The 26,074-nt window shown below is 45.8% G+C and overlaps 1 protein-coding gene across 3 annotated transcripts in view; it reads left to right on the top strand.

The window, feature by feature from the left end:
* Positions 1 to 26,074, top strand: part of PRKAG2 (protein kinase AMP-activated non-catalytic subunit gamma 2) — a 323,168-nt gene that overhangs the window by 246,202 nt on the left and 50,892 nt on the right. The gene's annotated exons all lie outside the window — the stretch shown is intronic.

Raw genomic sequence — 26,074 nt, 5'->3', positions numbered from 1 at the left:
AGGTCGTTCTTTGGCAAAATTAATATTTAAAATGGAATGTGACGAGCTTTCACCAGGATCTTATTTTGAAGCTGTTAACATTTGAAGGGGATGAGCTTGCTCTTATGCAAAATTAATATGTAAAATGAAATGTGATGAGCTCAAAGTCGGGAAAGAACTTTATATAAGATGCTTGACAATTCGAGGACTTGAAAAGGCCTTCTTCACACTGTCTTGTGTGCTTCCATTATTTATTTAGCAACTTCTCTTTTTTCCGGGAGTATGGATAGAATAAAGCTCTCGAGACAAAGAATGTGCCATGTGGATGCTGTCCCTTGTGCCAACTTTACTTTAATACCTCTGTTCATTCACAGTCAGGCAATTACTTAAATAAGCCTGCACAGCCAGCATGGACGTGTTAACCCAATAGAATTAGCCGGGTGCCTGTTATCTTTTAGATTCACTGCAGCATTTCACAAACACGTTAGCTGGAAGAGAATACGTTCATAGTCATTGTCATTAAAAGTGTTTGTCCATATTTATTGGTAACAAATGATGCATTTCAGAATTTTACTGGACTTAATTTGCATTTCATCCTACAGAAAAATAATCCAGGGTGTTCATTCGAACCCATCTCACTATTCCTCAGTTTTATTATATTGCAGGCCAAATCTTGGCCACCGTCCACAGGGTGGAATGGTGTGCCCGTTCCATGAGACTTTGAATGTCTAAATCACCAGGGTTTTGTCTCTTGTGTTAGTAAGAATGACAGTCTTTTACATTTACAATTTTTGCATGTTAACAGGGAGGCAAGAAGAGACTAGAGAGCAGCTTCTGTTCGAGAGGAGCCGCTACTACTTATTTAGCTGTGTGACCTTGGACAAGTTACTTAACCTCTCTGTGCCTTGGTTTTCTCATATCTAAAATAGAGCTAATATCAGGGTTTTGAGGATTAAATGAGACAATCCATATCATGGCATTTAAAAACAGTGTAAACCCATAGTGAGTACTTCATAAATGTTAGTTACTATTATTGCTTAAGTGCCATTAAACTTGTACTGACTTCATGAGCTTTTTAAGACTTCTAATAATGAATCTCAACACAAGAGATTCTTCTCAACACAGATTTGGTGTCCTGTCCCTTTTCTTCTTCTTACTTGAGATTTATTAATTTAATTATGCATTTCTCTAAGCAAATGTATACTCTTTTTTTTTCTTTTGCATTGTGTCTGCCAATGTAGTGAATGTAAAGTATTAAACCTAAGCATCTAAGAAAGGAATTTCCCCTCTTCACCCATCTATTTTTATCTGTATTGCTGTCTGTCATTCCTTTGAAGCACGCTGAATCCCACGAATAACCCTGTCAAACTTTTCTAGATTCTTAAGGAGGCAGAATGTTAAACAGTGACTTCGAAGCTGAGCTGAGCTGGAAGAAAGAACAGTGTTGGCGTGGTAGTCCAAATGCCGCTTTGTTTCTTTTGAACTTTAAATCGCTTATTCATCCAAAATACAGGAAAATTGAGTATCAAGTAGAATCTCACACTTAGTTAGCAGGGACAAAAGTCCCAACAGTAAGATATTACACCTCTAAATATCTTACATAATAGAGAGCCCTTGATGAGATCCTCATTTCATCTTTCAGCATCTGTCATACCCCATTAATGTCTTCATGTATGCATTGATGTCTGGAGGCATTGCTTCAACCGAGATACATTCGCTGTACGCGGAAACACATGATTATTCATATTTTCGTTAACAAGATTTTTCTGTTTCCTAATAAGTTATAACTGATACTGTATTTGTTAGAAACATCTTGGAAGCACTGGTGAGGTTAGGAAGAAAGATTGAGTTCTACCCTACCTAGTTGGGTTGTCTTTGGCCTGGGTTATGACGGGAGCTGCCATCCCTTTTCTGCTGTCAACTCTTCTTACCACAAGAGGGACGTTGTAAGTAAGCGTGGGTTTGATGACCTCACTGCTCTATGGGAAAGTCTTGACCAAGTTCCTCTGTCTGTGTATCCGTTAAGTGCAGACTTCTCTTACTCCGCAGGCTCAGTGCCCCTCCCTCTCTGTGCATAAGAATAGCCAGAGATCTTTTTAAAAGGCCGATTCCAGTTCTCTAGGTCTGGGGTGGGACATGCCTGACGCGGGCTGCTGCTGCTGCCGGATCACAGACCCCTCTTGGAATAACAGGACATGGGCTGGCCAACTTTTTCTGTAAAGGGCCAGATAGTAAATATTTCAGCCTTTGTGGGTGTTATGGTCTCAGTTTCTGTCGCAACCACTCAGTTTACCCTTGTGGTAAGAAAGCAGAAAGCAGCTAACACAATCCAATGGGCGGGGCTGGGCTCCAGTAAAACTTCTTTACCAAAATCCAGATTTGGCCCTCGTAGTGTGCCGGCCCCCTGCTCTGTGTTTCCCTCACTGTGTCTGTGCCTTAGGAGGTGGCACGTGATTAGGGCTGCGTGCTTTCCGTGCCACACCGATCTTAGTAAGACTTCAAGGCGCAGCTCAAGTCTTATCTGGTCTCCGAGGCCTTCCCTGAATAACCTCGGTACTTCTCTGGCGTTCACCTTTCTCTCCCCCGGGCCTACTGCTGCAGCTGGCACATAGCAAGTTCTCAGCAGTGCTTCAGATCTCAATGATTTCATTAAGTGTGTGTAGTTACTTTGTGGGGATATTGGGGGAGGAAATGATTCTGTGTATGAGAAGCCTTGCCCATAGCAATCCCCCCCCCTTTTTTTTTTTTTTGCTCCCTCCCTCCCTCAGGGTCTCACTCTTACCTGGGTCGAAGTACAGTGATGCGATCTCAGTTCACTGCAGCCTCAACTTCCTGGGTTCAAGTAGTGCTTCCGCCTCCCAAGTAGCTGGGACTTCAGGCTCATGCCACCATGCCTGGCTAATTTTTGTGCTTTAGTAGAGATGGAGCTTCACTATGATGGCCAAGCTGGTCTCAAACTCCTGGGCTCAACTGATCTGGCAACTGCAGCCTCCCAAACTACTGGGACCTACAGGCATGAGCCATGGTGCCCAGCCAGCAATCCCTTTCTGTGTTTGCTTTTTACGTTTGTGATTGTTACACCGACCACATCTTCGCTGTGTTTGTGTTTATCTGTATTAACTGCTTTGAACTAACTTACTGGCCAGGACCAAGCACAGAGTACTTTGTAAGCATCTAAACACAACTCACGAATGCTTTTTGAAGTAGGTAATTATTCAGCAGTTTTATCCATGATTAATAAACCTGCTCTACTCTGGCACCACTTCACGAAGTCTGCAGCCTCTTTAGAGCTGTCTGCATTCTCTCCCAGCTGCCGTAGGAGTTGGGCTATTTCAAGTTTTTGATAACTTACTGTGGCAGTTTTACCTGCTTCTTAGCAGAGTGTCTTACCAGACTGACTGTCTCTCCTCTTCCTCCTCATTTGCCGCTTATTTCATCCCAGTTCAGCCATTCTGTCCTATTCTTCTTCACTTGCAAAGATTTTCCAAAGTAGAATCCAGGCTGGACGTGGTGGCTCACCATTGTAATCCCAGCACTTTGGGAGACAGAGGCAGGAAGATTGCTTAAGGCCAGGAGTTCAAGACCAGCCTGGGCAACATGATGAGACCCCATCTCTATAAAAAATTTTAAAAATTAGCTAGGCATGGTGGTGCACACCTGGGGTTCCAGCTACTCGGGAGGCTGAGGTGGGAGGATCACCCGAGCACTTATGGTTGCACCACTGTACTTCAGCCTGGAGTAATTTTCGTGTCTCAAACAACAACAATGAAGTAGAATCCTCTTTCCAGAACTTGCCTCAATCTTGCCTTTTTTTTTTTTTTTTTTTTTTTGACATAGTCTCGCTGTGTTGCCCAGGCTGGAGTGCAGTGGTACAATCTTGGTTCACTGCAACCTCCACCTCTCAGGCTCAAGTGATTCTCATGCCTCAGCCTCCTGAGTAGCTAGGATTACAAGCATGCGCCACCATGCCTGACTAAGTTTTGTGTTTTTAGTAGAGATGGGGTTTCACCATGGTGCCCAGGCTGGTCTTGAACTCCTGGCCTCAAGTGATCTGCCTGCCTCAGCCTCCCAAAGTGCTGGAATTATAGAGGTGTTCCACTGCACCCAGCCAGTCTTGCTTGTTTCTAGCAAAACTGGTCAACCTCACCTATAGTGATCAAAATAGGTAAAAGTAGGGGCCACGTTTCATAGGAGGGAAAGAAAGCATTGTTTTTCAGTGAGGCCCAGGATTCAGGCCCAGATCTGTGATGAAGTGCCTGTATTTCCTCGGACAACCCGTGAGGTCTCGGGGCTTTGTTTTGTTGTTGCTGCTGTCATTAAGAGTTTTCTCTGTAAACCCAGGGGGCCGGTACTCGCTGATCTTTTGCTTTTCTCTCTAGCTCCAAAATCAGACCTCAAAGCAACCAATAATCACTCTTTATAAATAAACAAAACAAAAATGTGTGTTGACTCAAAACCCATTCACTCTCAACTGGAGTGCACAGCACCCTGAGTAAGTGAACATCGGTTCTTGTTGGGAGACAAAAACATTGCAGCTGTTACAGTGGGTTTTGGCCACCCGAAGGGCCACGGTACGTGAATAAATACACTGTATATCTGTGCTATTAAAATGTCGTGGGGGTAGGACAGTTAGGGGGAGAATGTATAAAAAAGACTCGGGGCGGGGAGCATAGTGAAAACACGGCTTAGAAGCTGCTGGAACTTGCTTAAGGGAGAATTGCCTGTCTGTGTATTTGTGGTCATCTATTGAATTATTCCCTTGTCTCTTGGCTCTCACAGCCAAGAGTCAACTTGCAAGTTTCTTGCCTCTGCTGCGGGGCACTGACCTCTGCTGGTGAGATACCAAAGTGGCAGGTGTGTGGGCTCAGCCTGGTACTTGCTGATCATTACTTATGACACGAGAAGGCACAGGTGATTATCTGCTTTCCAAACTCTACCCTTCCCTGCTGAGTTCACACACTCCTCGTAGATAAGAGACTTATTGTTTCTGGATTATGAGTAGTTACAATTGTATGACATCCCTGTAATTAAAGTTGTTCCTTTGGAGTTGGCCCGGTATATAACATATTGCCCTATTCCGTAGGGTCTAGGTACACATTTCAGTATCTCTGAAGTCAGGATGTGACTTCACATTTGGTGGTGTCTCCAGCTTGGTGAGGTAGGGTAGTTGTCTTGGAGTAGATAGAGGTTTTGTCGCCAGAAGATCCCTGACTAGTTGAAGCAGAGGACAATGCTGGGAGGATTCGGGGGTATCTGTAAGTGGGGCTCATCACCAGGCTTCGCAGGTAACTGGAACCAGCTGGGAAGTCATCAGGGCCCAGGGCATTGAGCACCTCTGGCCATTGCTTTATGGCCACAAAACCTCCCATCTCAGAACTTTCTCTGCTTCCTGGTGGATGTGTTGAAGAATGGCCTCTTGCCCCTACTGCTGTTCAGCTGAAACCCCACAGCCGGCTATGCTGAGTCCTTACCCATGCTTCGGACCCCTGTGATATAACTCACATCCCATGTGATTCCCTCTCCTCCTGCAGCGCTGGGTATGGACCCCTCGCTGCCCTGTCCGAGGCCCGCATCTCATCCTGTGCCCTCACCCTGGAGGTTGTGCTCTCCTTCAGGGCTCGGATTCCCCTGACACTGATCTCTCTGTGCCCATCTCCTTCCCTCCCCTTCCTTCTTCGATTTGTTTTCTTTCTTTTTAACCAGGCTGATTCCATAAATGCCCGCATCCTCCCAGGTGTTCTAACAGGAAAGCTGTTTGACTCCAGGTCCAAGAGAACAGCTCCTCGCTGCTGCTCCTGGCTTGTTCACCTCTCTCCCTCACTCCCAGCCAGTGTCATCTTCCTATGAACCATTCTAGCAGCCGAGCTCTCCCAGCGCCTGCTCTGCCCCCTCCAATTAATTTGCTATGCTGCTGTTAGAGATATTTCCTTCAAACATATTTCTAATCCCGTCGCTTTCATTTCTAAAGCCTCCGGTACTTTTCCTTCGCCTGTAGGAGTCCGCACTTCCCGGCACGCCCTCCTTGCCCCCTCCTCCTCCCTCCCCAGCCTCACCTGGTGCCTCTGTCCTTGCATTTCCCTCCAGCTACTCTGGCCTTTGTCAACTTCCTCAAACTGCCTTGCTTCTCCAGGCCTGCCGGACTTTACAGACAGCTCCTGCTCTCTGGATCGTTCCTCCCTCTCTTTTGGCCACCTGCTGGTTTTCTCCAAGTCTCAGGTTAGATGCCACTTCCTCAGGGAAGCCTTCCCAGAAGCCCCGATGAGGACTTCCCATGCTATCTCATGATCCCTCACAATTGATAGGTGCTGTTGGGGGGACGCACTTCTTTGTATTTCCCAGTACCCCCCCCCCCGCCATTTCTTTGCCGTTACATGGTAAGCTCTGTGAGGATGGAGACTGAAAACTTAGTATTTGCCCCGTCTTGAGGCTACCGGGATGAGTGAAACGTGGTTTTCAGTAAACATTTGCCGCACAAATGAACGTATGTGTTTCGGAGCTTATGCTTTTACTCTGGCACCTAGGCTTGCCACACTTCAGGTAGTTAATGTTATTTCTTACAAAGACATAAGGCATTTCTATTTGAGGCATTAGAGAAATGAGAGAAAATGCATTTGCTGTGTTGACGGTGCACGAATCAAAGAGCAGTGAGGGCGGAGCAAGAGAGGAAGTGAAATGACTGAGTGAACCCCGGAGGTGTGAAAGGCTTCTCCGCCATACGGTGACGTCAGGGCTTGTGACGTTTGCAGTTGAGTAACTCGAAGGCAGTAGCAAGTGGGTAGAGTGGGACGGCTCGCCTGCCGAATCTGGCATCCAAGGAAAGTGCGTTGACACCTTCCTTTCATGGCTGTGATTACACTTGTGCTAAGGTTAGGGGAAACAGAGTCAGGTTCATCTCTGATATGAAAAGGGAAGAGCGATTTTGGGGAAGGGAACTCGTCTGGGAACCTTCTGGCTAAATTATAGTCACTTTTTAATCTGTTTAATATGCTGCCTTGGCCGGGTGCTGTGGCTCACCCTGTAATCCCAGCACTTTGGGAGGCCAAGGTGGATGGATCTTTTGAGTCCAGGAGTTTGAGATTGGCCTCGGCAACATGGTGAAACCCTGTCTCTATAAAAATAAATAAATAATACAAAAAATTAGCCAGGCATGGGAGGTGGGAAGATCACCTGAGTCCAGGAGGTTGAGGCAGCGCTGAACCATAATGACATCACTGCATTCTAGCTGGGGCAACAGAGCGAGACCTTGTCTCAAAAAATACATACACACACACACACACACACACGCTGCCTTCTGTCCCACTTGGAGCTGTTTCCCACGTATCTGAATTTATATAACATCAATGAGTATTCTGAATATCATGCTAACTGATTCATTTTATTTTAAGTTGTACTTTGGTCATTTGTAACTAACAGGAAGTTGCTAGCAATAAATTGTTATTTTATGAATCCTTTTCCACATTTTCTTGGAAGTAGAATGTTTCATTGTTCCATCAAGACCTCCTCCCCAGTACACACGTGCGCATTCCAACACGCTTCTTTATCCCGTTTCCTTGACTCTCATTCTTCACATTGATTTCTCTAGCTTTGAAGCTTATACATATGATGTACCCGCCCTTTTTCAATGCATGTGTAATTAGAGCCATAGCAATTCAGAGCATGAGTCGGATTCACCTTAGAGTCTCCTTTCTTCTACTTAATGACTGTGAACCTTTAGTAAGTTACTTAAAGCTTTGGTTTCTTCATGTGTAACTTGGACATAATAGTACCTGGCCAGGAGGATTATATATGGATTAAATAACATGGGCATGACATCCACTACAGCAGGGGTCCCCAGCCCCCTAGCCACAGACCACTACTGTTAGGAACCGGCCCACACAGCAGGTGGGCAGCAGGCGAGCGAGCATCACCTCCTGAGCTCGGCCTCCTGTCAGATCAGCAGCAGCATTAGATTCTCATAGGAGCGCGAACCCTACTGGGAACTGCACAAGCGAGGGATCTAGGCTGCACACTCTTTATGAGCTTTTCTTTTCTTTTTTTTTGAGGCAGAGTCTTGCTTTGTCGCCCAGGCTGGAGTGCAGTGGCGAAATCTTGGTTCACTGCAACCTCCACCTCCCAGGTTCTAGTGATTCTCCTGCCTCAGCCTCCCAAGTAGCTGGGATTACAGGCACTTGCCACCGTGCCCAACTAATTTTTGTATTTTTGTAGAGACGGGGTTTTACCATGTTGGCCAGGCTGGTCTCGAACTCCTGACCTCGTGATCTGCCCGCCTCAGCCTCCCAAAGTGCTGGGATTATAGGCGTGAGCCACTGTGCCCGGCCTTCCTTATGAGACTCTCACTCATGCCAAATGATCTGAGGTGGAACAATTTCATCCCGAAACCATCTCCCCCACTCCCCCATCCACGGAAAAATTGACTTCCACGAAACCGGTCCCTGCCAAAAAGATTGGGGACCGCTGCAGTAGAGGGCCTGGGATGTAGACATTCTCCATCAGCAGTAACTATGATGATGACTAGGAAGACAAGAAGAAACCGAGCAAAAATTTTAAGTGATTCCAGCGATTCTGTTCCTCTGCACTGTCAGACTTTGCCCCGTGTGAACACAGGTGTGTATGCCACAGACAGTTGGCAGCTTTTGCGATTGGATGTTTGCGCTTATCCCTATTCCTGAGAAATGCCCTCAGGAAAGATGATGTGTCACCGTTTTACAAATGAAGAAATTCAGGCTCAAGGGTATTAATTTGCTCAAACTCACAAGAAAGGCTGTAACAGTTCTGATCTAGGGTTGGTCTAGATGCTTCTGTCTGTCTTCTCCATTGCCTCCCATTTGAACTCGGAGTACCTTGGGTAGTCTCCCTTGGTGAACACTGGCTTGCTACCTGACATCTATTGGTGACTTATTGTAATGGCTCTGCCAATGGTTTTTTCGTGTTTTGATTTGCACTAGTAATTCTTGTCAGTGCTGTCACACAGTGTAAAAACAATGGCACGCCATGGTAGAAATCGCCAGAGGACGCACAACAGAAAGATCCGTTATATTGCAAAATCGCAAAGGTGCACACATTTATGGACATATGTGTAATCTCTGCGGAACTCCAGTGTTTCATTACCAGTTAGGATACCCTTTTGTCAGAGCCTCAAACTTCAGGACTCTTGTGGGGACTTGGATGAATTGCCCATCTTGAATTCCTCAGAATAAATTCACCAAATTGCTCTGCCACTCTTGTGACTCGGTGGTTTGCTACATACATTCACTTACCTCTCTTCCCTCCTAAAGTCTGCTGAAATGACATAGATCAATGAAATCAATTACAAAGTAGTCATTCTTAATACAAACAAAAACTTAGGTTTTGGAGAAGTCAATAAAGTGGATAAACCTTTGTCAAGTCTGTTCAGGAAAAAAATGGGTGAAAATGCAAAGCTTTAGAAAGAAGAGAAGCTTCTTAACTATAAACGCGGAGATCTTTGAAAGTAATGTTGATCAAAGCACACTGGCCGGGCATGGTGGTTCACGCTTGTAATCCCAGCACGTTGAGAGGCCGAAGTGGGAGGATCCCTTGAGCCCAGCAGTTCAAGACCAGCCTGGGCACCATGGGAAAACCCCACCTCGACAAAAAAAAAAAAAAAAAAATACGGAAACTATCCGGGTGTCCTGATGCACGCCTGTGGTCCCAGCTACTTGGGACACTGAGGTGGGAGGATAGCTTGAGCCCAGGAGGTGGAGGTGGCAGTGAGCCAAGACCACACCACTGCACTCCCGCCTGGGCAACAGAGATGGTACACTTTAAATTGGCGAACTCTATGAATGTGAATTATATGTCAAACTATTTTTGTAGGTTTTGTGTATGTGTGTGTGTGTGTATGTGTCTGTCTGTCACCCAGGCTGTCTCCAACTCCTGAGCTCAAGTCATCCTTCCACATCAGCCTCCCGAAGTGCTAGGATTACAGGCATGAGCTATTGCACCCAGCCCCAATAAAGCTATTTTTTAAATAAGGTAATTGAAAGGTCTTATTCTTCTTCTGCTACAGAAAAGCATGCTATTCTATTCAGCCTGTTTATGGATGAATTCTGTAAATCTTTTCAGGAACAGTTAATGCTTTATTTAAATTATTTTAGAACAGGGAAATATGGAAAGCTTTCCAGCTCCTTCTGTAAGGCTAGCTTGATCCTGAAATCAAAGCCAGAAGAAGATAGCACACGAAGAAGAAAACAGGTGATCAGTCTTAGATTTAAAATGTGGGCAAAGCTCCTAAACAAACACTAGCTATGCAGTATTAAAAGTCTAATATATTGTGGTCAAGTAAGGCTTATCTTAGAAATACAAGTATTCTTCTGTAGATTAAGAAACCTAGGCTGGGCAAGGTTGCTCATGCCGGTAATCCCAGGCCTTTGGGAGGCCAAGGTGGGCAGCTCAGATAATCCCAGCCCTTTGGGAGGTCAAGATGGGCGGATCAGGTAATCCCAGGCTTTGGGAGGCCAAGGTGGGTGAATCACTTGAGCCCAGGAGTTCGAGACCAACCTGGGCAACATGGCAAAACCCCGTCTTTAATTTTTTTTAATTAAAAAATAATTTTAAAAAAATCTATTAGGGTGCTGGATGTGGTGGCTAACACTTGTAATCCTAGCACTTTGGGAGGCTAAGGTGAAAGGATTGCTTGAAGCCAGGAGTTCAAGACCAGCCTGGACAACATAGCAAGACTCCCATCTCTACAAACAATAAAAAAAAATTCGCCAGGTATGGTAGCAGATGCCTGCAGTCCCAGCCACTCAGGAGTCTGAGGCAGGAGGATTGTTTGAGCCCGGCAGTTTGAGATGGCAGTGAGCAATGATCATGTCACTGCACTCTAGCCTGGGCGACAGAGTGAGACCTTGTCTCAAAAAAAAAAAAAAAAAAACCCAAAGACATCTATTAAGAAATCTAGTCCCAGCTTCTTGGGAGGCCATGGTAGGAGGATCTCTTGAGTTTGAGGCCAGCCTGGGCATTATAATGTGACCCTATCTCTAAAGAAAGAATGAGAGAGAGAAAGAAAAAGAATAAATTGCTTAAGGAATTAATGTCGTTGATAAAGGAGAGAAACTGGTAGTAATCTCAGTAGATACTGAAGTAGAAATTAATAAAATTCAACATATGTTCCTTTTTAAAAATCCTTAATAAACCAGGGATATGAGGAAATTTCTTTAAGTTGCTGAAGGTATACCTGCTGACAGCCAGCAGGGGCAGCAGCTGTCTAATTCCTGGTGCAGGTGGAGTCTCCCAGATTCATGGAACCGGAAATGTTTAGGTTTTCTAATTTTTTTTTTTTTTTTTTTTTGAGACAGAGTCTTGCTCTGTCACCCAGGCTAGCGTACAGTGGCGCGATCTCGGCTCACTGCAACCTCTGCCTCCTCCTGGGTTCAAGTGATTCTCCTGTCTCAGCCTCCCGAATAGCTGGGATTACAGGCATGTGCCACCACACCCAGCTAATTTTTGTGTTTTTAGTAGAGATGGGGTTTTGCCAGGTTGGCCAGGCTGGTCTTGAACTCCTGACCTCAGCTGATCTGCCCACCTTGGTCCCCCAAAGTGCTAGGATTACAGGCATAAGCCACCGCGTCTAGCATGTTCTCTGATTTTTTTCAGATTTTGGAATATTTGCATACACATAATGAGATACCTTGGGGATGAGGACTCAATTTTACACACGAAATTCATGTTTCATATATACCTTGTATACATAGTCTGAAGGTTATTTTATACAATTCTTTAATAACTTTGTGCATGAAACAAAGTTTGTATAGATTGAACCATCAGAAAGCAAAGGTGCCACTGTCTCAGCCACCCCTGTGGACAGTCTGGCATCACCATGGTTCCTGACTCTGAATTTATATGCTACTGATAAATACAGTGAAAAACCAATGTGTTGAGGGTAACTTATGGCATCGTGTTGGTGCTTGGAACGTTTTGCGTTTTGGAGCGTTTGGGATTTTACGTTTTTGGATTATGGATGCTCCACTGTACCTGCCAAGGTGATTCTCACTATCCTCGCCTGGCTGGTGCTTGCTGCTTCATCCCTATGAGCTCTCCTTGGCCATCATCATTGCTCCAGCTTCATCACTGGGTTCTCTTCCCTGAGAAAGGAATCATTGGCTGTAGTAGATGCTTTAATTATGTATTAGTAGTTCCTAGAATTCTATACAAAGCCATTTTAAAACTCTGACGGGAGCCACATACAATTTCAAGGTCATTGCTTTGTCCTTGACTTTCCTTTGGCATTGATTGCAACTCACTTTGAACTAATTGGGCAAACTCTGCCTTGATCCTCCCTGTGCTTTTTCTTCTTTCCTAATAACTCTTCTAGTGCCCCCTTATTTAGGAAGAGTGTGTGCATTTTCTTGCCCATGTACACATTTGCCCACACACACAAAACCAAATGCAAAAAGCGTGGAAAGGGGAAAAATACTAACAGACTTCATTTACTCTGCTACCTTATAATTGTAAATCCTGTAAAACTATGTTTAAGATTTGCCTTTGTTTCTGTTCATGTTTCTAGGCACTTTAGAAAAATGTATGGACTTTTACTTTATTTTTTGAGATGGAGTCTCGCTCTGTTGCCCAGGCTGGAATGCAATGGTGCGATCTCAGCTCACTGCAACCTCCACCTCCTGGGCGCAAGCAATTCTTCTGCCTCAGCCTCCCAAGTAGCTGGAATTACAGGTGCCCACCACCATGCCTGGCTAATTTTTGTATTTTTAGTAGAGACGGGGTTTCACCATGTTGACCAGGCTGGTTTCAAACTCCCAACCTCAAATGACCCACCTGCTTCGGCCTCCCAAAGTGCTGGGATTACAAGCATGAGCCACCACACCTCGCCTATTTTACTTTATTTTTATTTATTTTGAGGCAGAGTCTTGCTCTTATCACCCAGGCTAGAGTGCAGTGGCATGGTCTCAGCTCACTGCAACCTCCACCTCCTGGGTTCAAGCAATTCTCCTGCCTCAGGCTTCTGAGTAGCTGGGATTACAGGCATCTACCACTATGCCCGGCTAATTTTTGTACTTTTAGTAGAGATGGGGTTTGGCCATGTTGGCCAGGTTGGTCTCGAACTCCTGACCTCAAGTGATCTGCCTACCTCAGCCTCCCAAAGTGCTGGAATTACATGTGTGAGCCGCCGTGCCTGGCCTTATTTTTTTAAATAGAGATGAGGTTTAACTGTGTTGCCTAGGCTGGTCTTGAACTCCTGAGCTCAAGTGATCCTCCCACCTTGGCTTCCCAAAGTGCTAAGATTACAGCCATGAACCAACACATCCAGCCAACTTATGAGTTTAATTTTTTCTCTTCCGTATACTTCTGACTTTCACATTCCTCTTCTTTGCTTATTTCTTACTTAGATATTTTTAAGTTTTCTAAAAAGAGAAAATACTATATGAATATAGTAAACTTGTATTTCTAAATGCAGAATAAAGTATAAAGATACATTTTAACATTGATAATTTTTTTGGAATTACAGTGAAATTCAGCATATTAAAATTGTGAATAAGGAATCGGGTTTTTGTTTTGGTTTGGGGAGTTTTTAAGTGAGGTTTGGGACAGTGTGTAAATTTTGTTTTAAAATGCATTTTATTCGTATACACTTAGTCTTTAAGACAAATTTTGAATCTTTTACTATGACCTGTGACCTGTGATTAATGAATATGTGGGGTTTTTTCCTGTTAACATGATTCTTTTAAAAAAACTCAACAGCGCTGTTAGCAACAATAACAACAAAAATATTCTAATATTACATAACATCAAAGAATGTCCTTGCATAAGATGATATTTTTTGTTTCAAAATTGTATTATGAAAATTTCTAAACCTAGGAAATGATAGAGAGAATGGTTCAATGCATTCCAAATAGCCACCGTCCACCTTCAACACATCAATTCTTGGGACAGCCTTGTTTCATCAACACCCTCACCCACGTCCCCACACTCGAATTATTTGCAGGTGAATCCCAGGTCCAGTGATGCCTTGGTGCTTCACGAAGCAGTGTGCCTGCCTGCCCACCCTCCCTCGCTCTTGTTGCCAGGCTGGAATGCAATGGCGTGATCTTGGCTCACTGCACCCTCCGCCTCCGGGTTCAAGCGATTCTCCTGCTTCAGCCTCCCTAAGTAGCTGGAATTACAGGCACCCACCACCACGCCCGGCTAATTTTGTATTTGTTTAGTAGAGACAGGGTTTCTCCACGTTGGTCAGGCTGGTCTTGTACTCCTGACCTCAGGTGATCTGCCCGCCTCAGCCTCCCAAAGTGCTGGGATTAGAGGCGTGAACCACCATGCCCAGCCTAGTAGTGTGCATTTCTAAAGGCCCTTGGCAGTCTGGTCCTGAGTAACTTTCCTGTCGCATCTCCAGCCACATCCCATGAGTGCTAGACTGCAGCTGTTTCAGACTAAGATACAGCTACATCATTCTTCAAACATGCCATGCTCTTTGGGACCTCTGTCTTTGTATATGCTATTGCATCTTCCTAGAATGTTTCTTCTCCTCTTCTCTGGCAAGCGCTTCCTCTCAGGATCCAGCTCACATCTCCTTGGCCGTGAAGGCTTCTCTGGCTCCTCCTGTGTGTGTTCCTGTAGCACTTTGCAGTACTTCACCCGCAGTGCTTATCGCACTGCACAGTCCAGACCATCCTGCAGGGCAGGGACCAGCCTGCCACGGGGCAGTATTTGGGGTATCTCCTGGGTCCTGCAGAAGCAATCTGCCTTCTTCAAGGGTCTGTGGATTCTCTCAGCTTTCCTGGTCTATTCCTGCAGTAGTTCTGGACCAAAAGTTCACAGTGCAAGTTTCCACACGCTGCTCTGTCCAGTGGGAGCTGCAATCCAGTCCTGCTTCCTATCCACTATTTTCCCTTGAATATGTGTTTTAAAATACAATAGTCAGTGGTCGTGATAAAAGAAGTAGGGGTTTAACTTGTTATCAGGTGTATGAGTGTGTGTGCATGTGTGTATGTGTGTCTATGTGCATGTGTGCATGTGTGTGTTCCTGTCTGCATGTGTGCGTGTGTGGATGTGTGCGTGTGTGTGTGCATGTGTGCATGTGTGTGCGCGCCTGTCTGCGTGTGTGTGTGCATGTGTGCATGCACGTGCACCTGCTTCCTCCTGACCTCATTGCCTGCGCTGGCCAAGCGAGCTTCTCTCTTGTGGTAGTGGGACTGCAGCGCCAAAAGCCCACCCTGAGGAGAAGCCACTGCGCCCTGCAAGGCACACATACATTCCGCCTGGTCTTCACACCCCCACCACCCACAGCACTGTTAAAGTGAACCCTCTGACCAGTGGCAAAATGTGCTTGCCAAGGAGGACGTCAGTAATTGACTGAGTCAGGGCCCCACAACTACAGGAGCTGGTATGAGTGAGCAGTTACTCTCCTCTGTACACAGAGGCTCTGATCATGCTCTGTGTTTATCCTGCTGGTGTGCGAGTGGTAGATGGGGGCATTTGACTTGCAACAGGCAGAGTTCCCAGTGATGTTGAAGGTACAGCAACATCATTAGAGAATCAAGGGTTTTGATGTGCATTTCTCTAATGAGCAATAGTGTTGAGGTTTTTTTCATATTCTTGTTAGCCATGTGTGTATCTTCTTTTGAAAAATGTCCATTCATGTCCTTTGCCCACTTTTTAACTGGGTTGTTTGCTTTATTTCTTGTCAATTTGTTTAAGTTCCTTATTGATCCTGGATATTGGACCTTTGTTGGATGCATCCTTTGTAAATATTTTTTCCCATTCTGTAGGTTGCCTCTTCAGTCTGTTGATAGTTTGCCGTGCAGAAGCTCTTAAGTTTACTTAGATCCCACTTGTCAACTTTTGCTTTTGTTGCAATTGTTTTTGGCATCTTCGTCATGAAATCTGTGCCCATTTGTATGTCCAGAATGGTATTTCCTAGATCGTCTTCCAGGTTATCATAATTTTCAGTTTTACATTTAAGTCTTTAATTCTACCATTTGACCTAGCAATCCCATTACTGGGTGGATGCCCAAAGGAATACAAATTGTTCTACCATAAAGGCACATACATGTGTATGTTCATTGTAGCACTATTCACAATAGTAAAGACATGGAATCAAACTAAGTGCCCATCAGTGGTGGATTGGATAAAGAAAATGTGGTAAATATGCACCATGAAATACTATATACACATAAGAAAAAGAATGAGATCATGCCCTTTCCAGGAACATGGGTGGAGCTGGAAGCCATTGTCTTTAGCAGACTAATAAAAGGGAAAAAAAAAAAAAAACAGCTCCTTTCTCAGGGTCCTCTCTCGATCCACACAGCTCCTCTCTGGGGGTTCCCTCTGGATCCACATAACCCCTTTGAGGCATCTTTTGTTCCAATGTAAAGGTGAGGAGACTGGGGCTGAGAGTCCAGTGCCAAGCAATCGGTGGTCGGCAAGGAGATTGTGGAAAAGCCATTGTGATTAGTGCCAGGCGGTTGCTGGTGATGGGGGATCAGAGGGCCCAGGTGGAGTTCCATGCCACGGCGCTGAACTGGATCGGTCCTGGCAAAGTGGGCTCAGGGCCACAGATCATCACTGCAAGCTGTTTGCTCTGAAAGAAAGGCAGTGGAGTGGAGTGACCCGCCACAAGGTCAAGTGGAGATGGGGAGAGAGAGCAGGAAGCAAGCTGGTGAGGGGCAGAGGTGAAGGAGAGCACGCAGGGATGAGACGGAGAGTCACAATGGAGGGAGCAGGGTCTCAGAGTCGTCCACTGACTGCTCTGCCTCTTTTCTCCTCTAACCCAGTGTCCACGCGGCCCTAATTTTTTCAGCCTCCTGTGTGAGCCCCTGCGTGGCTCCTGGTCACCTCCAGGATAAAGTACAGAGCACATGCCAAGCGCCCACGTAACTGACCCCACGGCCTTCCTGCCACCCTGCTGCTGCAACCCTATCGCCGTGGGGTGCCAGCCCCTGCCCCCATGTCCCCTGCCAGCTCCTAAGGACACCCTCAGATCTGAGGGGCTCAGGCCTCTGCCTGGAATCCCTTTTCCTGCCTTCAAGATGCAGCATCACCTTGAAGACGCTTCTAGAGACAGCGTCACCTTCCCTGAGAGGCCGTGTTGGGGTGCTGGCCAGAGCGCTCGGCAGAGCTGTAGGAACGGGGCGCCTCCTGGTTGGCTCCAGTGAGACCATAGAGTTGGTCACTGGAGCGGGGGTGTCTGAGTTGGAGGTAAGGTGGATCACCTGAGGTTAGGAGTTCAGGACCAGCCTGACCAACATGGCAAAACCCCGTCTCTACCAAAAATACAAGACTTAGCCAGGAGTGGTGGTGTGTGCCTGTAATCCCAGCTACTCGGGAGGCTGAGGCAGGAGAATCGCTTGAACCTGGAAGATAGAGGTTGCAGTGAGCCGAGATGGTGCCACTGCACTCCAGCCTGGGCAACAGAGCGAGACTCCATCTCAAAAAACAAACAAACAAAAAATGCTTGGGTCTGCTGCCGGGCATGGTGGCTCACGCCTGTAAGCACTTTGTGAGGCCAAGCTGGGCAGATCACCTGAGGTCAGGAGTTCAAGACCAGCCTGGCCAACATGGTGAAACCCCATCGCTACTAAAAATAGAAAAATTAGCTGGGCCTGGTGGCAGGTGCCTGTAATCCCAGCTGCTCGGGAGGCTGAGTCAGGAGAATTGCTTGATCCCGGAAGAGAAGTTGCAATGAGCTGAGATCCCACCACTGCACTTTAGCCTGGGTGACAGAACAAGACTCCATCTCAAAAAAATAAACGATAAAATAAAAACCAAAATGTTTGGGACCGCGAATGTTTCAGATTTCGTAGTTTTTCAGATTTTTGAGTATTTGCATCACACATACCAGTCGAGCATTCCTAATCCAAAAATCCAAAATCTGAAATGCTCTGATGAGCTTTTCCCTTGAGTGTTGTATTGATGCTCAAAACATTGCAGATTTTGGAGCATTTCAGATTTCAGGCTTTCAGATTTGGGATGCTCAACCTGTATATATCACTGTTGTTATTTTTAGAAAATGTGTTCATGCCTCTTATTGCTATTTCAAATAATAATTTCTGAAAACAAAGTTTAAATTATTTCAGGCATTATTGTAGAAGATACCTCATCAACCCCAACTGTCTTTCTTCCATCTGCCGAGTCTTAGAGTGCCCCAGGTAGCTCCTGTTTGCCCCCAGGTCCCATTTTCACCCTACCTCACCCGTCTTTCTCACCAGGGAGGCTGAGCGTAGGACACATCGACTGGGCTTCCATCCTCTGGGGTCCTGTTGAGCTTAGCCAGTGGGGAGCCCCCAGAGGAGGCAGGTGGTTACTCCTGCGGCTCCCTCATCCTGGGAGGCTACCTCTACCTGGCTGGACTCCTCGAACGAAGGTCGCTGCCCCACCCAAGGGGACTGGCTCTACCTGATTCTCTCTCCTTCTGGGTTTTGTAACTTCCTCACCCCAGGTCTAGGACTGGTAACAGCTTCAGGCTACTGTACTATTTCTTGGGGTTCCCTGTGCACCTCTGCCTTTGGGAATGGTCCCATAGACAGTCACTCGCTGAGCATCATCTCAGAAATGGGGCTGCACACCATGAAGTTGAGCAGGCAGAGGTGGGTATGCTGGTCAGACCCTTGGACTGGTGACAACTGCCGGGCAGTGCACAGAGCGGGAGTGATGGGGGTCAGAACCAGACCATGGCAGCAGCCCCTGCGCCTGCTGATGGGACAGAACAGGTGGAAGCAGGGGGGTCCCCAGGTTGCTTCACAGTGAGCAGCGGTGGCAGTGTCCTGCCTAGGCAGGGCTCTGTGCTTGGGGTCTCTGGCTTTGTCCCCTACCTGTGTAGGTCAGTAGGGGAGAGGCACACTCCAGGTCTCTGCAGTGTGATTTTAGAGTTGACAAGCCTTATACCTAAAAGCTCTCTTCCGTTTCACAAATACAGGTAAGGATTAGAGTAGGAACACCCTGCAAGAAGGGGCTCTGGTAGCTGACGTTCACTCTGCAGCACACTCAGGGGCTCCCAAACCTGAGGGCAGGTTCAGCAGAGGATGGGCATCCTGGGGAGAGGCGTGCTGAGTGTGTTACTCCTCTCTCCTCTTTCTCTTTGCACATAAGTCCAAAGTCAAAAGCACTGCATTTAATTCATCTCCTTTAGTGATGCTGGTGTCGCTGTCCTCCCACAAAAGGGAGCACAGAAAGTGCTGAAGGGAGTAAAATATTGGTGCTGACAGAGACTCACTCTGTCATCCAGGCTGGAATGCGGTGGCGTGACCTCGGCTCACTGCGTCCTTCACCTCCCAGGTTCAAGACATTCTCAAGACTCAGCCTCTCAAGTAACTGGGATCACAGGTGTGCACCCCCACGCCCAGCTAATTTTTGTATTTGAGCTGAGGTTTCGTGTTGGCCAGTCTGGTCTCAAACTCCTGACTTCAAGTGATCTGCCCACTTCATCCTCCCAAAGTGCTGGGATTATAGGTATGGGCCACCGTGCCTGACCCAAGACTGATTTTTGCCATCTTAATGTCATCTGAGATGATGAGTGTGAGATCTAGACCACCCCACGTAAGTGCGCCAGTGTCTCTTCTAAGAAAGCTGTTGTGTTGCCAGCCTTCCCTGCAGTTCCCACCGCTTGTCCTCGTGGGATGGGGTGGGCTCCACTCTGCGGGATCCATGCCTCACTCGTGGATCAGATCATTCCTTTTTCTGTCTGTGCTCAGTAACCTGGCCTCCATCTCTGTACCATTTAATTGATATTGCAGTTTCCTTATCACCTACTGATTTATTTAGCTTGAATCACCAAGTCCCTAGAAGACTGATGGTTACAAAATTAAGCATGAAGCTGAGGAATAGATCCTGGAACAGGGCGGCCTCTGACAAGCACTGCACTGCCCTGGATCTGAGCACCTTTGAAACTGCAGCAAGCATTGCTTAGTAATGAAGGTGGTTCTGTGGACAAAATCTTCGCATCATGGTATAGAATACAAAGAGGAAGATGCTGAGGGGTGTAACCTTTGATCAGCACTCCCCTGACCTCAGTGTGTGGGTTCCAGATGAGGAACTCCTCCTTGGCATTCTGACCCCAGTGTGCTCTGCTCCCACCCTGCAGGCATCTCTTCTCTGTTCCTTCTTTTGACTTAAAAGCAGAGAATATTAAAAATGACTTATTTAGGTCCCTGTGGCCATTTTCACAACTTTGAATTGAAAATATTGGCTGGGCGTGGTGGCTCACGCCTGTAATCCCAGCATTTTGGGAGGCCAAGGTGGGCGGATCACCTGAGGTCAGAGGTTCAAGACCAGCCTGGCCAACATGGTGAAACCCCATCTCTACCAAAAAAAATACAAAAATTAGCCAGGCATGGTGGTGGGCATCTGAAATCCCAGCTACTCTGGAGGCTGAGGCAGGAGAATCATTTGAACCTGGGAGATGGAGGTTGCAGTGAGCCAAGATCAAGCCACTGCACTGCAGCCTGGGCAACAGAGCAAGACTCCATCTCAAAAAAAAAAAAAAGAAAAGAAAAGAAAAAATATTTGTAATGTGCTAACTAAGGTTTTGTTTTTTGTTTTTGAGATGGAGTCTCTCTCTGTCACCCAGGCTGGAGTGCAGTGGTGCGATATCAGCTCACTGCAAGCTCCACCTCCTGGGTTCAAGCGATTCTCCTGCCTCAGCCTCCCGAGTAGCTGGGACTACAGGTGCGCGCCACCACTCCCAGCTAATTTTTGTATTTTCAGTTGAGACGGGTTTTCACCATGTTGGTCAGGATGGTCTTGATCTCTTTACCTCGTGATCAGCTTGCCTTGGTCTCCCAAAGTGCTGGGATTATAGGCGTGAGCCACCACGCCCAGCCCACACTAAGATGTCTGTTTGTTTATTTGTTTATTTGTTTGGAGACAGGGTCTCACTCTGTCGCCTAGGCTGGAGTGCAGCGGTGCAGTCTCAGCTCACTGCAAGCTCCACCTCCCAGGTTCACGCCATTCTCCCGTCTCAGCCTCCTGAGTAGCTAGGACTACAGGTGTCCACCACCACGCCCGGCTGATTTTGTTTTTGTATTTTTAGTACAGACGGGGTTTCATCGTGTTAGCCAGGATGGTCTTGATCTCCTGACCTCGTGATCCGCCTGCCTCGGCCTCCCAAAGTGCTGGGATTACAGACGTGACCCACACTAAGGTTTTTATAGTCTGGAGATTGAGCAGCAGTCCCTGTGTATGTTGACATTTTAAAATGTGGAGCAGGAGATAAAGGTGGCGCTGGCAGCCTCCGGGGTAGAGCGAGCTACACAGGTGATAGGACTAGGTCAGCAAGTTCGGGCTGCTCGTGACAGGAGAGGTGTGTCTGCAGTCAGTCACCCAGAGTGTGTGGCGAGGGAGCCCCGAATGGTGGGCACGGAACCACTAAGCATGGACTGTTTTCTTAGGTCTTTTTTTCTTCTCACATTAGAAGCTTCCCTTTCTAGTTGAGGCCAACCCCTTCTGAAATTGGAGTAACCATTCCCAGGAGTGATGGGATGAGCCTCCTTTTAGACTAAACAAGAGTTACAGGACTGGACCAAAAGAAATGTGGAACTTGAGGGTGGGAGGTGAGTCCTTAAGCTCTGCTTCTCAGGGCGTCCAGTTCCCTCACTGTGTGGGTGTTTCCAGTATCAGTGGGGAGAGAACCTGGGACGGGCAGATTGATGGTAACTGTCTGGTTAGTAGTGGATTCTTTTAGCAGTTGTTATCTTTATAAATAGGACACCTTGAAATCCATTTTGAGTCATTGTCTCATCTACTGTCCTGCTCTTAGTTTGATTAAGGTGTATAAGTAAAGCGAATTTCATACTGGTATCTGTCTGTTAAATTATCCTTTAGTATTTTTGCCCGACTGATAAATGATTAGTGATAGTCTGTCTTGTCCATTTTCATAGAATTAAGGCCAAGAAGACTGAAGAATCACATCGTCTTACAACACTTTTTTTTTTTTTTACAAATTCTTTCAAAATTAAAATTCTATGTAAATGGGTTTCAGAAGTCGTCACTGGTGACTGTAGTGCTTATCTCTGAAACATACTTGTCCAGTTGTTTGCTGTATTTGCAGGTGTTTTTAAAACGTGTATGGTTGAATGAACGCTTGAAGGTCTTCTGCAATCTTACTCCTGCATTTTTTTGTCTAATAGAGTTAGAAAATAGCTTCACTATAAAATATACTTGCGAACATTTTAAAGCTTTATTTAGATCAATGCTGTTTCACTTAAAAACAAATATTGCAGTGGTGTATGACTATAGTCCCAGCTATGTGGGAGGCTGAGGTGGGAGAATCCCGTGAGCCAAGGAGTTTGAGGCCAGCCTGGGCAACATAGTGTGCCACCCCATCTTGAAAAGAAAAAAAAAAAAGAAAGAGAAAAAAATCACATGAGGCACTTCCATAGGTGCGTTATTTCTCTTTTAAAAAAAAAAGAAAAAAAGTCTAATCCTTTAATCTTATAAAGGTATATAAAGTTTTTTTCTGTTTTATGTTTTTACTGGTTATTAAATCTAGATTCACCAGTGTTCTTTTAAACCTGCGTGCTTCATTTCCTGACGTTTCCTCTCTGAGGACAGGAACGTAATATAGTTGTCTCAGATCCATACTTGCCCCTCTCGAATTTGATCTGTGCGTCTTTCAGTGACTTGCATACCAGGCGTTACTCATGCCTAATATCTACAAGGAACCCTCCAGGGGCCTGGGATTATAGAGAAGAGCAAGGGACATCCACTGCCCCCAGGAGCGCATGTCTAAGGGAAGAACAGACCTGTAACTTCAGTAGAAGGTGTGTGTGACTTACAAAGCGTTAAGGCATGTCAAAACTGGAGCAGTTAATTCCAACCTGAGGGGCTCAAACGGAAGGTTTTATGGGAAGAAGCAGCCTTTGAACTGAACTTTGAAGGCCTATTAGTTTCCCAGGCTGCCACAACTTGGTGGCTTAGACAACAGAAGTTTATTTCCTTCTAGTCTGGAGGCCAGAATTCTGTAAGTCATCAGCAGGAGTGGTTCCTTCCAGAGGCTGAGGGAGAACTCACCCCACGCTGCCCTCAGCTCCTGCTGTTGCCAGCAGTCCTTGGCATCCTTGGCTCACCGCTGCGTCGCCCCAGCCTCCGCCTGTCTTCACGTGGCCCTCCCCTTTGTGCCTCTCTGCATCTTCTCTCTCTAAGGACACTTGTCACTGGATTTAGGGCCCACCCTAATCCAGGATAACCTCATCTCCAGATCCTCACCTTAGTTACACCTGCAGAGACCCTTATTGCACATAAGGTCTCATTCTGACGTTTCCAGTGGACCTGTCTTTTTGCGGGAGCCACTGTTCAGCCCACTGCAGAAAGGCAAGCAGGATGGCAGGAGACCATGGGAGAACAGGGAAGGCACTGTTGAGGAAGAAAGAATAGTGTGTGCAGAGGCACAGAACAGAAGCATGGGGAACGCGTTCTCAAAATTGGATTTCCCACAGTTCAAACCCTTCCTTTGAAAAGGATGTGTTGAAATGATCCTAGAGTATGAGATTCCTAGGAGATGTGATAGGAGATGAGGCTAGAAAGGTAGGTTAGAGTTCGATTTCTAGAACCTTGAATGATACAGGGTATATTGTGTAGGTAGGAAGGACATGTCAGCAGTTCCCCAGCAGCCAGGCACGGTGACTCATGCTTATAACCACAGTGCTTTGGAAGGCTGAGGCTTGAGGCCAAAAGTGCAAGACCAGCCTGGATGACATAGTGAGACCCCATCACTACAAAAAAAATACAGAATAAAAACGTTAGCCAGATGTAATGGCACGCATCTGTAGTCTCAGCTACTAGGATTGGTTGAGCCCAAGAGTTCAAGGCTGCAGTGAGCCATGATCGCACCACTGCACTCCATCCTGGGTGGCAGAGTGAGACTCTCTCAAAAAAACAAACCACGGTACTGAGCAAGCGTATTATGTAATCAGATTTGTTTTTAATAGGAGAAATACTTCCAGTGTTTCAATTTAGTGTTTATAATTGCTTGCATTTAAACTTAGATGTTGCATTTGTAAAAGTTTGTTATTAACCTTTATGAATTAAACACTTTAATATAAACTTGCTACTTATTGATATTATTCTTTAGCAACGCCCTTGCATCGTAATGTTGGGTTGGCATCTATTTAAAGAGTAGTAAGATTTAACGTCAGTCCACAAACAGGTTTCTTCCTTTTGTAGAGCAGTAACTCAAGTCCCAGTGTGATACTCTGTAATTATGCTTCTATCCTATAACACTGAAAATATCAAAAGCAAGAAGGGAGCATTGTGTTAATATCTTAACCCCAGTTAGCTTTTGAATATGGAGTTGGAACTTCTTGCCCTCTCAGGAATTTTGATAATATATTTTATTTTATTTATTTATTTTTTGAGACAGTCTTGCTCTGTTGCACAGACTAGAGTGCAGTGGTAGTATCTCGGCTCACTGCAGCCCCCACCTCCCGGGTTCCAGCCATTCTCCTGCCTCAGCCTCCCAGGTAGCTGGGATTACAGGCGCACGTCACCATGCCTGGCTAACTTTTGTATTTTTAATAGAGATGGGGATTCACCATGTTGGCCAGGCTGGTCTCGAATTCCTGACCTCAGGTGATCCACCCAGCTCAGCCTCCCAAAATGCTGGGATTACAGGCGTGAGCCACTGCACCCGGCCAAGGAATTTTGATAGTATATTTTAAACAGCCTGTTGTTGAATAATTTGGGTGGGTTTTGTTGTTGTTGTTGTGTAACTCCAAATTACACTCATTTTCACTCTGTTTCAATATATTTCTTCCTCCAAGTACAATGTGAGACTTCACATAATGTAACTAACACAGATGGTGCCACCTATAATCGTAAAGTTTATACTAAAAGTAGAAAAGCGACATTAAAAAGGAACATTTTATATTTTACTTTCTTTTCCTAACTTAAAAAGCTTATACTTTTGTTGTGATTGATGTTGTTTTATTACATTAGTAATAATCTGTCCTTATTCCCACTAAACAAAAATTTTATTATAATTTGTAGGTGGCTTACGCCTGTAATCCCAGCAGTTTGGGAAGCCAAGGCAGGTGGATCACTTGAACCTGGGAGTTTGAGACCAGCTTGGGCAACATAGTGAGACTTCATCTCTATTTAAAATTAATTATTATTTTTCTTTTTCTGAGGTAGAGTACTGTTCTGTCCCCCAGGCTGGAGTGTAGTGGCACGATCTCAGCTTACTGCAACCTCCACATCCTGGGTTTGAAGCAATTCTTTTTTTTTTTTTTTTTTTTTTTTGAGACAGAGTCTCGCTTTGTCGCCAGGCTGGAGTGTGGTGGCATGATCTCAGCTCACTGCAACCTCGCAACCTCCGCCTCCAGGGTTCAAGCGATTCTCCTGCCTCAGCTTCCCGAGTAGCTGGGATTACAGGTGTGTGCTACCATGCCCGGATAATTTTTGTATTTTTAGTAGAGATAGGGTTTCACCATGTTGGCCAGGATGGTCTCAATCTCATGACCTTGTGATCCACCCACCTTGGCCTCCCAAAGTGCTGGGATTACAGGCGTGAGCCACTGCACCTGGCCTGAAGCAATTCTTGTGCCTCAGCCTGCCAAGTAGCTGGGATTACAGGCGTGCGCCACTATGCCCAGCTAATTTTTGTATTTTTAGTAGAGACAGGGTTTCGCCATGTTGCCCAAGATGGTCCCAAACTCCTGGCTTCTCAAGCAGTCCACCCACCTTGGCCTCCCAAAGTGCTGGGATTACAGGCGTGAGCCACCGCACCCAGTCATAAAATTTAATTTTAAAACATCTTTTTAAAGAAATTTTATTATAAATTTTATTTTTATTTGTTTTTTAAATTATTTTTAACTAGTTTTAGACATTCAAAGAGGATGTATTACAATTTAAATATTTAACATTTTACAGCTGGGTGTGGTGGCTCACATCTGTAATCCCAGCACTTTGGGAGGCTGAGGCAGGCAGATCACTTGAGGTCAGGAGTTTGAGACCAGCCTGGCCAACATGGTGAAAGCCTGTCTCTACTAAAAATACAAAGATTAGCCAGGCTTGGTTTCCCACACCTATAATCCCAGCTACTCGGGAGGCTAAGGAACAAGAATTGCTTGAACCCGGGAGATAGAGGTTGCAATGAGCTGAGATTGTGCCACTGCACTCCAGCCTGGGTGAC

This window comes from Chlorocebus sabaeus, chromosome 21 (assembly GCF_047675955.1).
Source record: "Chlorocebus sabaeus isolate Y175 chromosome 21, mChlSab1.0.hap1, whole genome shotgun sequence".
In the NCBI taxonomy this organism is placed as follows: Eukaryota; Metazoa; Chordata; class Mammalia; order Primates; family Cercopithecidae; genus Chlorocebus; species Chlorocebus sabaeus.
The sequence above is the reverse complement of the archived record's forward strand: the minus strand, read 5'-3'. Positions and strand labels throughout refer to the sequence as shown.